The following is a 14,394-nucleotide window of genomic DNA, read 5'->3' on the forward strand; positions in this document are numbered from 1 at the left end:
GATGCGGGCCGGCAAATCCGGGCCCAGAGCTTGTCCCTGCCCTCTTCTACCACCGCTTAAGCTTGGCCCGTCCCAGCCAGTGACTCCCCAGGGTCCCTGTCCCCGCGCCCGGGGATGCGCCCAGCGCAGGGGAGCTGCAGCCCCGGCCCGGTGCCCCCTCCCGTGGGAAGGGACTGCTCCTTCTTTTTCGGGTGTAAGGGTAAAACTCGGCCAATCTTCCCGCTCCTCCCTATAACTTAAATAAAAAAGGAGTAAAAGGCAACGTTTACACCAGTTTAATTAAGGAGGGCCCTTGTACCTTGGGGGGGCTCGCATCATTTCGCATGAAATATTCATACAGGAGGTTTCCCGAGCTGCTCCGTTTAATCATTCCTGCTGCCAGCGAAGGGCTCTGTCTTTATACAAGCCTGTAATTTGATTTTAATGTCCCCACTTTTCCATCCGCACATGTCCGGGAGGTAAGTTCCCCTGAGGAAGCCAGGGTTGAGAAACACTGCCCAGCCCGGGCGGGAGCCGCACCCGCGGAGCGCTCCGCAGCCTCCCGCGGGCGCGCATCTCCTGCCTGCGCATCCCATCTCCCTCCCCACCACTCCAGCCGTGCCCGCCGCTTCTCCCTCCCCTCCGCTGGACTGTTTCGCATTCAGCTGGGTGAAATAGAGCAGTTTTATATCCCTGTTTAAAGGGGGGAAAGAAAGAAAAAAAAAAGGCGGAAAACAAAACACACAGAAGGAAAAGAATGTGGCGTCGACTAATTTGAACCAGTTCGAATGGAAGGGCTGTCAATTCTGTAAGTAAACGATGCTGTGTTGATTCAGATGTTTCTCGCCGTCGCTGCTGTCTGAGGGGGAAGAGCTGAGGCTCGGGCTCGGAGATTCGGAGCGGGGCGAGCGGAGCGGCCGGGCCGGGCCCCGCTGCTCCCGGCTGGGCAGGACGGACGGCAGCGGGGCCCGACACCTCCGAGTCCCTTTGGAGGCTCCTGCTCAGCCCGCCTGGATGGGGAAGAAGATAAAAGCATCATTTACCCCGAAATGATGAGCCCCACTTCCCCCTCGACGTACCCAGGCAGATTTCTCTCGGTCGCGGTGTTTATCGGGTGTCACCAGCCCGGCGGCGGGGACAGAGCGCATGGTAAACGATGCCATTAGACTGCAGAGCAACAGGCGGAAACGAGGTAATTGGCAGCAATTCTCAGGGCCAGTCCGGTGACCTGTTAATCTGTTGCAACCAGCACTCAGTCAGGGGAGAAAATAATAAACCAAAAAATCTGCAGAATGGAGAAAAATTTTGACTTACCTCAGACCCGGTCAGCTCGTTAATGTTCCACTTGTAAAGAAAGAAGGGTTTCTGAGCAAACCCTGCCTCTGTTCAATCAGACTGTTACTCCATTTGCTGAGTGTAATATATCCTCTGTTTAATCTGTTCTCTTTTCTATTTTAATTTTTTTTCTTCCCTTTCTTCATTGGGATCCCGTGAGGTTTGGCCTCAGCCTGTTGGAATTATGAGGGTGTCTGCAGAGCAGGAGCACCATTCAGCACCTCTGCCTTTGCATTTCCCATCCAGAAGGCAGCAGCTGTGTGATCAGAAAGTTCGGGATGGACATGCAAACCTTCACCCCTCCAGAAAGTTTGCTCAATAAACCTCCCTCTGTCGTTCATGATGGAGCACAGAAAGAGCTGCTTGTGCAGGTGGGAATGTTTGTGTGGGAGGCTTTACACAAACCCTGCATCCCGAACCAAATACCCACAGTGGCTGGAGATGTGAAATAGAACCTTAAACAGGCTCGAACCGACTGTTTAAAACCAATTCCTTCACAACGTTACTTTGTTTCTGAAATAAGAGATAGGCCCTTGGGTAGCTTAAAGGAAAACAGATTTTTAACAGGTGACTTGGAATCAGCAATGTTGTGAAGAGCTCAGGGTAGAAACAGTGACACACCCCCCCAAATTAAAACTGTCTTTCAGAAAGTTGAAATCATAGGGGATGCACAAAACTACCATCACAATGTATATTTTCAGCATTAAGGAGGAGATATAAAGGGTGTTTGAGCTTGCTTTATTTTATTTCAGCCTTCCATCCTTCCTTTTTATTTGTTTATTTTTAGGATGGAAAGGATTATCAGGAGACCTCCCTAAAAATGATCTTTTGATCTTACTGCAAATATAGGGCTGAAACCAGCAGCCCTTACTTAACACAAAACCCTTTCTGCAATGGCTGCTGGGTTGCACAGGAGGAGATCCAGGCTATTTTCCATTATTCATAAATATTTCAAGCAGGTAAGTTTAGGACTTTTTGTTTTTGATGAGCTATTCTCTCTCACACACATGCACACAGACAAGAACTACTTAGAACACGCTTGGATTCAAGTCCAAATCAATGAATAAATTACACAGATGGGTTTCATTGCTTCTATATTTGCTGCATGTAACAAATCAGCAAAAATGTTTAGCTCATTAGCAGGGACAATGCTGTGTTGGAGGGGTCAGACACGAGAATGAAAGAAGAGTTCATTTTTCCCTGTGATGTGACTGATGTCTGGCTGAACAAGTGTGATTTATACCAGACCTCTCCCTTAATAAAACATATTTCTGCAATTCTTGTGAGAGAGCCCAAAACACTCATACATGACAGAATCAGAAATAACTCCCTCAGAAAGGCTAAATTACATGGTTTGGAAAGTTACAGCCCTGTACATCTCATGACACTGTTTTACTGCTGAAGAATTGTCTTTTTTTTACAAGTGATAACTGCAATCCAGTAGCAGCTGAACCATTCCAGTGGGTATATGTAGCATGTTTGGGCTATACATTAAAGATCAGTAACTCTACATGGTGTGAAATAAAGGTTTTACATTTTATCTCACAAATGAAGGCCAGCAAATTGTGACAGAGCTGTGCAGATATTAATAGCCCCTGTTCCATACTGCCACTTAGTTTTCTAGGGGGACACAAAATGTCTTTTCCTGCCTATCCACTGTCACCCAGACTTATTAATTCAAGATAAGATTGCTATTCTGAATGGAGCCATCAGGTCAAACACTGGAAACTTTTCCACTTCTGGCCCAGGGCTGAGGTTGAAAGAGGGTGAGTGAGCATTGCTTGGAAAAGAAAGCAGAAATTTGTGCAAATCTTTCAGCTGCCATCCTGTGACTGGTGGAAAAATCCACCTGTTTTGATTTTCCAATGGACAGGACTTGCAGATTGTGATAAATGAGGCTCCTTTGTGTCATGGCTGGTGTCAGAAGTTTTTATTTTCAGCGCTGGGATGCTGTGCAGGTGACCTTACAGTGAGAGTCCTGCCAGCTGAGGCACAGCACACGTGTCACTGGTGAGTTTGAGCTGCTCAGGGGACAAGTGTGGCCTTTGAATTCCATATTCCCATGGCTATTCAAGCACAGCTCTCTCTGTCTTTGCTCTGCTGACTGATACAAGTTCTGTGATGCAAACAAGGCCCAGAAAATCTTCTGTATGCTGCAAGGGCCGTTCCCAATGATGCATTTCTTGGAGCACTTCAAGAAGCATCTCTTCCAGAGGTACTGATCCACTGCTGACTGGTGCAGGCAGTGATTTCCCACGTGCAGGCTGGTGTGGCTCCTCCACTCCTCTGTCCATGGCTGTTCCTGGAGCCTGCCCCTGTCTCAGGGACACATGCTCACTCGTGTGCCTTGCTTTTGCAGAGCACACAGCCAGATATTAAACTAATTTCCTCAGTGCATGCAAAATTCCCTTCAGAGCCTGAAATTTTGGATCTTTTCCTTGCCTAAATTCTATTTAGCATCTAAGTGAGACATAGATAACAAGCTGGCAGGCTGGAGCTAAAATGACCTTTTTTCCAATGAGTAACAACTGCGTGTGAAGGGAAACAACTGCATGCAAGGGTTTTCCATGGGAACCTGAGTCACAGCCTACTCAAGGAAACATGAAAATGCTTCACCAGGTTTACACCATGTGTGCAGTGTATTTTGATGTGTCTTGTGATGCAGACCTGAGGGGCAGCTGAAGTCACCCTGGCACTGGAGCCCTGCTGTGGGTGATGCTCTCAGGGCCTGCTGCTGAGCTGGCCAAACCCCCTGCAGGCAGCCTCAGCCTGGCTGAAAAATTCAGTTTATGCCAGCTGAAAATTCAGCTGGCCCCTGGGTACAAAGTTTGGGAATTTCAGCTTCAGAGTCACAATATATCTTAGCAAAAAGAGCCCCTCTAGCCTGTGAGAAGACAAGACCAAGGAGACCATGCTGCCAATGCCTGTCCTGTACCTCTAGCACAGGGCTGCTCCCTCACCCTGCTGAGATAAACTGGGGAGGTGAATATCTGCTCACAGGTAGTTTCAAGCTACTTTGGCAAAGCAGAAAGAGAAATCCTTCTGCTCTGTATTTGCACAGCACCTAACACACAGCAGAGTCCTGGTGCCTTACTGGAGTTGCCAGGGACTTCTACAGCACAAAAAACAAGTACATAATGCATCTGCTACAGAGCTCACAAACCTTTCATGTTATTTATGTACTAATCTGAACAGTGTGGGCCAGATTTTGATCTTGGTTATTCTGGAGTAAATGAGATACGGGTTTGGCCTCACATCCATAAGATCTATAGTCAATCAGTGTTTCTAATGTGCTCATCATGGAAATATCTTGGCATTGTGTGGCTGGCCCACTTCAGTGTGACTAGAATAGCAAAGCATTATATTAAGCAAACAGAACAGTTTGATTTATAGATTTGTGGTAAGAATAGTTCAGTTTTCCAGGGTGTTCAATTTAATTAACGTTCTCCAGGGAAAAAACTGCTATTGTTTCCCTAACCACATGCCTTCCAATACAAAATAAACTCTTGCTGGTGTGTATGTGCTGCTTAATTATCCTAAATGGTTCCTTTTGAAAGTTGTCTATTGACCTGCTCCTACACTTCACAAGTGGAGCATATCCTATTCACTCAAGAGTGTGTCTCTACCTGCTCTTAGCAAGAAAGAGATACCAGATGAATTTTAACACTGCTAAAATGACAAAACAACCTGCTGCATGCAGCATTCCCCAGTGGTGTGTGTGAATAAGGCTGCAAGGGTGCTTTATAAAGCCAAGCAAATTGCAATAATACCTGCAGATCCTAAGTCCAGCCAGTGTTTGATGGCTGGGGATAAATCTACAGCGAGGAGCTCTGCTTGGATGCTACTGGAGCACAAAACAGGAGAGCAGTTTATCTGTTTGACCCACTAGGTATCAAATCCTGCTGTTGATATTCACCTTGAGCCACTCCATGGGTTTGATCTGCAGATCCTGGGCTCAGGTCACCCCTGGCTGCCAGGGCTGTGTAAATCACACAACCAACACAGTGCCTGGGCTGCAGTGTCTTCATCTCTCAGACTCTCTCGCAGTTTTTCAAGAGCGAAAAGAATTCAGAATTCAGAAGAAGATGGTGGAGCAATCCTGACTCCATTTTTTTTTCCCCAACATTTAAGTGGAAACAGAGCTGGGCCCAGTGAGTGCAGCAGTGTGGGATGACAGGAGGGTGAGATTTCGTGTAGTTGAGTCAGTAGTGAGAGCTGGCTGTAGCCGGCTCTGACTGAACACAATAAACAATTCCACTTGCAACATGCTGTACTATTTAAGGGCTCAGAGATGCCAGTGGGAGTTTTGCCTGAATAGCAGGCCAATAGCAGGTCCTTACTCTCTATCATGTCTCATGAAATATCACAGCCCCATGTGTGCTGCAGAGGCAGATAAGGGAGTGGTGGAGATAAGAGGGGGCTGGGGAGGGGCAGCAGGAGCCGAAGGGCTGTGCCACTGGTTCCCCACTTCTGCAGAGAGCCTCCCTTCAGCTGGTGAGCTCCATCCACGCTGGAGGTGTCTGGAAGATGCTCTGAGGATGGCCAGGAAAACCCCACAACCAGGCCCTGGAAGCTGTGGAGTAACTCTGCAAAGCAAATTTCCTGATTGCAACGATTCCCTCTACATTCAGCATCTATTCATCTCTGCCACTGTGTCTCCACTAGTTCTTTGCAATGACTCCTTCTGTCTAAAAAGGGACCTAAATTTTAGGGAAAGGTTAGAAATAATTTTTCTGCTGTGCAATGTGCAAGGAATTTATTGAATAGTCTCAGAAATCCAACTATGTTTCTTTCCTCCTGCAGTACTGCTGATTCAAACATAGAGCAGCAGGTTAAAATATATTCATAAGATACTAAAAAAAATGAAACTTGTCAAAACAAGCAGCAGATTTCTCCCTAATATTATGGTATACAATTTTTATAAATGTGGAGGCAGCTTTTCTTAGAAGCATATTTTAAACTCATCTAAATTATATTAAGAGTCAAGGCCCAATTTGGTAACAAGCTGTGAGACATCAAGGGTTCCTTTAATGAAGAATTCAGGCTGGAAAAATGTATGTCACAAAGACTTATGACTGGATGCCTCCATGCATGGGGAGCATCCTGTACTCCCCATGTACTGGTGCACCCTGAAGTGTAAACCCAGAGAAGGGGTTCACATGGAGTCCTCCTCTCCAAATGGCCATTTGGGTCTCTCCATGAGCACACAGCCCTGCAAAACAAAGCAGCATCAGCAAAGATGCCTGAGGTTTGATTTGAATTTTGCTCTAGTTGAGTGATACTATTTATACCCTGGGCTAATCAGAACCAGGGCTGTTTCATCATTCTAAATGTCAGGAAAAATATATCATGTGCATCAAGGGAGAAATCTTGGCCCCACTGAAGTCAATGGCAAAACTCCCATTGATTTCATTGGGGCCAAGATTTCACCCTGAATAAAAACTCATGTTTCATACACAGTTTAAATGGCAATGGGTTTATCTGTGAGTGGTTTTAAAAACTGCTTTGGAGAAAAACACATTACTGAAACGCAATTAGGCATTTATTTAGCCTTTACAGAACAATCAATGTTTTCACGAGCGCTGTAAAGGAATTTAAGAAGAGAAACTCAAGGCTGAAGCTGTATGAGATGCAATTGGGCAATTGTTAGAACACATAATTGAGAGTGATTCAATGTCTCCAAACACAGTTTCACTAATAAGCTCCTGGGTTTGCGTCTGCATGATCCAAATGTGAACATTTTTTCCTGCTGGGTGACGTAATAGCTCACCAGGACACCAGTGCAACGGATGTAACATATTTGATTTGATGAGCCTGTTGGACACAAGAAAGAGCTTGCAGTTGTCTCTCTGACTTGCTCTCACACTAATGAAACCCAGCCCCGTGGTCTCTGAAGTCCTGCTGGGCTTGAGCAGCTGTCCCCAGCACAGGAGGAGGGCACAGGGTCACTGCGGGCTTTGAGCATCATTAGAAAGGTTTGGTGAAGTCCTCAGCTCCAGCCTTACTTTAAATCAAAATATTCTTCTATTTCCTTGCTGGCCCAGTAAATGAGCAAAGTGTTAGGAGTTGTAAGGTTCTGTGTTTGCTGAGGCAATTCACAAGGAGGGAAACAGCCTTGTTTTCATTGTCTAGTTAGTTCACAGTGCATATTTCTTCAGCTGTGTACTCAATACTTCGAAAAGTATAATGGGATCAAGAGAACAGCTTTGCATTTCAGTCAAAAAAAGGGCCAGTGGAAAAAAAAAACCAAACCCATACATGAACAACATTCAGTGATTGGAGAACACCACATCCCCACTTAAAAGTGCTTTCAAAAGATATGTTGTACTCAATGAATCTCACTACTTCTAACCAAAGCCATAAATCTGATGTACAAAATGTTCCCTTATTTTGACTGGATCTATTCAAACTGATTAATTTCTCACCATTTTCTCTGAAAACCACACTGTGGCATCGCTTCAGCACTAGCTGCCCATCTCACACAGACACCATCAGTTCCTGAAATACTTGGGTTTCCTGTGAGTTTAGAATGGGTCCCTTCCAAGTATTCACTTTGTCTGATCTTGTTTAAATTATTTGAATGAACAAAATTATGGCCTTTGATGCTACGTTGCAAAAACATTTAATCTATTTTGTTTTCAGCTTTCCTTTGACTGGTACAAGAAACAAAGCCTGGGAAAATAGGCAAATCATGACTTATGGGTGAGTGGCTAGTCACATTTGGAGCTAATTTCTTTTCCAAACATTTATACTTCCTAAGAAAAAGTTTCTCCAAAATAATAACTCCTGGAAGAGGCTGGAGTCCTGGGGAGAGAAGAGGAAAACATGACATCTGATGTAGTCACCTCGATTAAGGTCCTGTCCAATTAGGTTTAACAAGACAGGGTTAGAGAATCATCCTAAAATACACTGAGGAGAGGAAAATATTAAGGAACAAAGAAGCCTCTGACCTCAAAGGACAAGAGAAAAGAATTTCAAACCATCTTGACGAATCAGTATAACCACAGCTTGATGGAGGGACAAAAATGGGACGATTCTGGCTCTGAAGATTGACGCTGAGATTAAAAAAAGCAAACAGAAAAATAAATCCTTTCACTTCTAGACCACTGACTTGAACTCATAAACCAGTTAGTCATCATCATCTGATAGTTACTGAACATGTCCTCTCTGGAACAAACTGGTGGTCTCAACAGGAGCTCTAGGAGGCATTTGACAATATTCAAATCAAAGAACAATTTCCTGCTTGGCATTATTGCTGGCCATCTCCATAGGAAGGCCAAAGGAGCAAGCAATTGATAATGGGGGGAAATCCCAACAATAGTTTATTACTGTTATTATTAGTAGCACTATTATTACTGTTATTAATTCACAAGAGGAAATTATACAGTTGTCTGAGTATGGCAGTAATTATGCAGTTGAATGGGATTACTGCAAAGCAGGGCTGAGATGAGGGATGCAAGCTGTGGTTGGATTAGGAAAACATCTGTGGCTGCACTGCCTTGGAGAGGGACAGAAGCAGGGCTGTCACTGCTTGGGACCCAAAAGCAGCAGCTATTACTGCATGAGCTGGGTCCTGCTCCTGCAGGCAGGGCTGCAGCAGCTCCCACCCTGCCTGGAGATGCACTGTGGTGGGGAGGAGCAGTGGCACAGGCTCACCCACGGGTTGTGTCCTTTCTTCTGGCTGGCCCCAGCAGTTCAAATCACTTTGGAGTGAAGATTTCTCCAGTGGATCACTCAGCACCCAGGAAACTGCTGCCAGGCAAAAGCAGGAGCTGCTCTGAGGCTGAGCAAACACCCAGCAGTGTGCAGTGTCACAGCATCCTGTCCTGGCCCTGGCTGAACACGCAGCAGCCTCTGAGAGCTGCTTTTCCCAGACCTGCCTTTGCTTTCCTGTCTTCTCTGGATGAGCAGAGTGAAACAGTCACAAAAGTGCACTCATGATCACTTCCCCAATGCTGGAAAAGGGGATCATCCCCCAGTCTGTTCAAAGGGTTAGAACATAACACTTCATCTTGCTGTGTTGGCCCTAAGGTGGTAATTTTAGTGAATTTTGTATTCCGTGCTGATTTATGGTGGCTAAGCTAATGTAATAAAACTTCCCAGACCTTTTTTCATGTGCATTATTGATAAAAACACTCAGTAAAAGAAATGTGTAAATCCATCTTTGTGAGCTCTAATACTTGTTGGTGGCATCTGTTTTTCATTTAACAAGATGACTGAAAATGACTGTAAGTACAAAAAACTCAAACAGCCAAATGTTTACATATCGTCGTGTAAAAACTGCAATTTCACCACTCACTGATAATCAGCCCTGATTTATTTGAACAGACTTTGAGGTTCTGACTTTGCTTCTCACCCAGGGCTTCAGTTCAGCAGCAGTTTTCCTCAGGCAGGGTCTTCCAGGTCTGACCCAGACATATCCATTTGCAACAACATCCACTGGAAAGGGTTTTGCACATGGTAATAGCAGAGCGAATCAGAAGAATTGAAGTTTCCATTCAGTCACAATCTTCTGTGCCTTGGCATACCCTGAGGGCATTTGCTAAGTGAGTATGAACATCTTTTGTGCTATCTTATGACAAAATGGCCTGTTTATGGAATGACACCATTTCTGGGTATGGAAAAGTTACCTTTTATCATGTATCATGTGTAACGATCACATAAGAGATTAAAACATGGAGATATGGGGGAAGAAGGGAGTGTGCAGTGGATTATTGAGCACCAGGGAAATGCAATGTGCAGGAAAAGAGGAGAATCTCTGGAGACTGTCTGGGTTGTTAGCATTGATAAGAACAACTGGGATGTGCTGCTGAAGCTGGGCTGGTGTTTGTGGTCAGGGAGGGCTTCCAGGGAATGCTGTGCTTCCCACGTGCTGGACAGGGATATGTATGTGAATTTGTCAGGGGCACACAAACAGGGCAGAACAAGTATAAACCAAATAATCTTTCTCTGTGCATGGTGATGGAATCCTTGCAGGTTGATAAAGAGCAAATCCAGCTGGTTACCTCCCCAGATACAGTCTCCCAGACAAAGAACTGGTGCAGCTCTGATGTAGCAGGTAGGGATCAGATTCTAAACATGGGCAAGGCAAATATGACTAAATGATGGGAGACATCAGCAGCTTTTCAGCATAAACCCACCTAACTGCCCAACAGCATGGGCTGAACATTTTACTGGGACAGGGTCTGGTGTAGCTTGCACAAAACTGTGCTGACACTTCATAGTCATGAATTATGTGACAACCATTGTGGTGCAACCAGGACAAACTTTCTGCCCAATTTATCATCTCTGGCTGCACAGTGACAAGTGTTTACCCAGTTTAAAACAGAGCAGGGAATCCTGGGCCAGTGGCTGAGACATCCATTTAGGATGTGCCCCTCAGTCATTCTCCAGCTATTGCAGCAGCTTTTCCTAATGATGCTTCTTTCCAGGTCTGCCTCATTTGCAAATCCACAGCTGTATGGCTGAGGAATGTAATAGGGTTAGATCCTTGGGAATTTTGGACCTGCAGGCTTCAGTGAGCCTTGGGGGAGTTATCCAGGCTCGGAAGACATCCATCAGGTCCTTTTTCCAAAGAAACCCTCCACCATCTGCCTCATTCCACACGCCCCGAAGCCAGTGGGAGTCCTACCAGATAATTCAATAGAAATCAGCCCAGGACTCACCTAAAACACACCTGTTCCTTACAGCATAAAGTGATAAGCTGCAAAAGGTTTGGGTTTTAATTGGACACTTAATACCAGCTTTGGCAGGTGATTAAACTGTGATTTACTTCCAAGGGAGATAAGAAGTAAATTTCTAAGGAATTCTGGAGCAGTGGTTTAACAGCACGGTAATTATACAGAGGCTCTTTTGGAAGAACCGGGCAAGTTAAGGGAGAATCAGACATAAATAAGTGAGTTATTTTTCTTCCTACACTCAGAAGACACAGGAGATTAGAAAATGACAAAAAAAATAGAGCAGTGTTTAAGTAGTTTGAAAATAAGGGATTGTGAGTGGACACAAAAGCTGCCCAAGAAATGTTTAATAAGGAGCCAACAAGGAATGTATTTCCACTCCAACTGAAACAGAAGTGGCCAGTGCTATCAGAACATCAATGTATACAAATCAAACAATACAGCTTAACTAGCTCCCATGGGTAAAATAAAGAGGCATGAAGTAGGGATTTGTCAGTCATTGAGACCTTTATTAATAACAACTGCAGTTTAAAGAGCGTGGGTTCTGGTACTTGCAAACAGGAAGCAGCAGCACTCAAACAAGAAAGCCAACATTTCATTGCATGTAAAGGAAGATCATAATTCAGAGGGAAAAAAGAATTTTTTTTTGAAAACAAATTAAGGTACATGACTGCAACAAAGTCTGGGATACTAATAAAGCCTTTTTGTGTTTTGCATTATAGAAATACAATATTCTGAAGTATTGTATTAGAATTGTCGGACTGGTATTGGAACAAATATGCAATGGATAAAGAGAACAGCTGTTCACAATGGTCAAAGAATGAGATTCATCTCCCACACTCACCTGGCTTCACAGCAAATTTTTTAATTTTTCCAAGGACATGTTAAAGAAGCTTTTCACCTTTAGGCTTCTGTTTGACAGGGAAAGATTATTTCAGGCCTCTTGTGGTGATGCTCTATGCAGAAGGCTTTTTAAGCACTTGGGTTTGGATAACCCTGTGAGTGGGAGCAGAATTGTTTATCCTCAGCACCCAGGCATGAGCTGTACTGCTGAGGGTACACCCAAAAGTGCCTGAACGTGGCTGCAATTTTTGGCTAGACTATCTCCACTGAACCTTTCCTTTCCTCTGGCTTGCTTGTGATCCCACAAATCTGACATGAAATATCTACTTTGAGGGACAGTCCTGCTCTTCAGCACCACATAACCCTGGGGAAGGGAGACAGGGGTCCTGCAGAGCCCATCCTCTCAGCGCACCAGGGCTCACGGGCAGTGAAAAACTCCCATCCCTCTGTGACACCCCTTGCAGCAATTCCTTTGTCCCCCTGTGGGCTGCCTGGTTTAATGGCAGCTGGATCAGGGCTGCTGTGGTTTTTTGCAATTGCTCTCTGTTGCAAACACAGGTGTTTGCTGGGGCTATAAAGTACACACAGCCCCAGACACAACTCAGAGGGGGGTTGGTACCTGTCTCCTGGTAATTCTAAGTTAACAATTTTTCACCTGAAAAATAAATATTCCCCCTTTGTCCTTTCCTCAGGAATACTGAGGAGAAAAGGACTGCATCCTGTTTTGTGTAACTGGGTCAAAAGCTGCAGTAATTATATAATAATGGCTTGGAAAGGCAGTATTTCAGGACAAGGTGTTTCAAGCCAACAACTTCAGTCATAAGAATGACAATGGTATTTATTGCAGGAAATCCCTTGCAAGAAAAATATCTGCCTATTACAGACAGCAATAAAGTAAAAATTTTGCCTTGAGCATATTTCTTCCTAAGGCAGAGCAGTAAATATCTGAGCTGAAGAAACATTAAAATACCTGTAACTAGTAAGAATTTACAGTTCTACAAAAAACGTTGTCAACAATGTGTGTAGGTGCTTTAGAGATAAGTAGGCATTTACCAGAGATTTATGGATTGCAGTGTTCTGTGACATCATAAAATGTGGGGAATCTGAGTATTTGGTGGTCAGCAAAAGACTCTTCTTAGACCATTAGGTTGTGCCATACATCAATCCTAAGGTTTTTTCCTTGATTGGTCTTGGAAAAGGTGTTGTATATCACAGTCTATGACCTCAGGAGCCAGGCTGGGAGCACCTTATACTCCATTAGTAGTTGAAGTTAATACCATTTACTTTTTTACAAAGGAAGTCATTACCTCGAGGTTTTAAATGCTTTTTTCAGGTTGAAGCTGTGACCTCAACTTTAGGATGATGTTGATGTTTGTAATCAACCTTATTTCTGGGTTTGATGATTCCTCATGCACTCATTAAGCGTGATTTTCTTGTGTAGTTGTACAACACATTAAAAGCAGATGAATATCCTCATTTAAAATAGTTTGAAAGGAAAATCAGTCACACTCACTGCTGCCTTTGTGCAGTGTGCTTCCACCTTCACTGGCACTTCATTTGGGGAAGTCAGGGGTTTTATCTCTAAATTTCCTAGCTATGTAACAGACAGTGATAATAAATGGGATACACGAGGGGCACTGGTATTATGGAGCTCATTTTAGCTGCTTTTATATATTGCATTGCCTTGAAAACAAATTAGAATCTTCAGTCTAAGACCAGGAAGGCCAGGAGGAGCAGAGGAAGTTTCACAGACTAAGTACAGTAAGGTATTTGGGATGTGTATCCCCGGAGGTGATCTCTCCATTCATAAACTGCTCTGTGCTCCCCATTCTTCCCCTCCTTTCCCTTCCTCATTCCCAAAGGTCCTGGCCGGGCTGTACCTGTCATCTTGCAAAGGTCAAGCAGGAACTGGGACGTGGTTCGGCTGGTGGGAGCATGGCCTGGGAGCCTTGCCCTGTGCAGGGTGCTGGGACAGGGAAGATCACAGAAGCACAGAATATTAGAATGGCATGGGTTGGAAGGGATCTCTAAAGGTCACCCAGTCCAACCCCCCTGCACAGAACTGGGACATCTTCAGCTAGACCAGGTTGCTCAGAGCCCCATCACACCTGGCTTGGGGTGTTCCCAGGGATGAGATACCTGCCACCATTCTGGACAAGCTGCTCCAGTGTTTTGCCACCCTCATTGTAAAACACTTCTTCCTTATATCTAATTTAAATTGACCCTCTCTTACTTTAAAACCATCACCCCTTATCCTTTTGCAATAACTCCCACTGAGAAGCTTATCCTCTGTAGGTACTGGAAGGTGCTCTAAGGTCTCCCTGTGGCCTTCTCTTCCACAGATGAACAACCCCAACTCTCTCAGCCTTTCCTCATAGGAGAGGTGTTCAGTTCCTCTGACCATCTTTTTGGCCCTCCTCTTGACCTGCTCCAACAGCTCCATGTCTTTCCTGTGCTGAGGACTCCAGAACTGGACACTAATGAAGGTGGAGTCTTGCTGAAGTGGGTTAGAGGGGCAGAATTCCCTCCCTCAGCCTCACCCTAGAAATTTAGAGATAAG

The sequence above is a fragment of the Fringilla coelebs genome, assembly GCF_963513975.1.
Source record: "Fringilla coelebs genome assembly, chromosome: 8".
Lineage (NCBI taxonomy): Eukaryota > Metazoa > Chordata > Aves > Passeriformes > Fringillidae > Fringilla > Fringilla coelebs.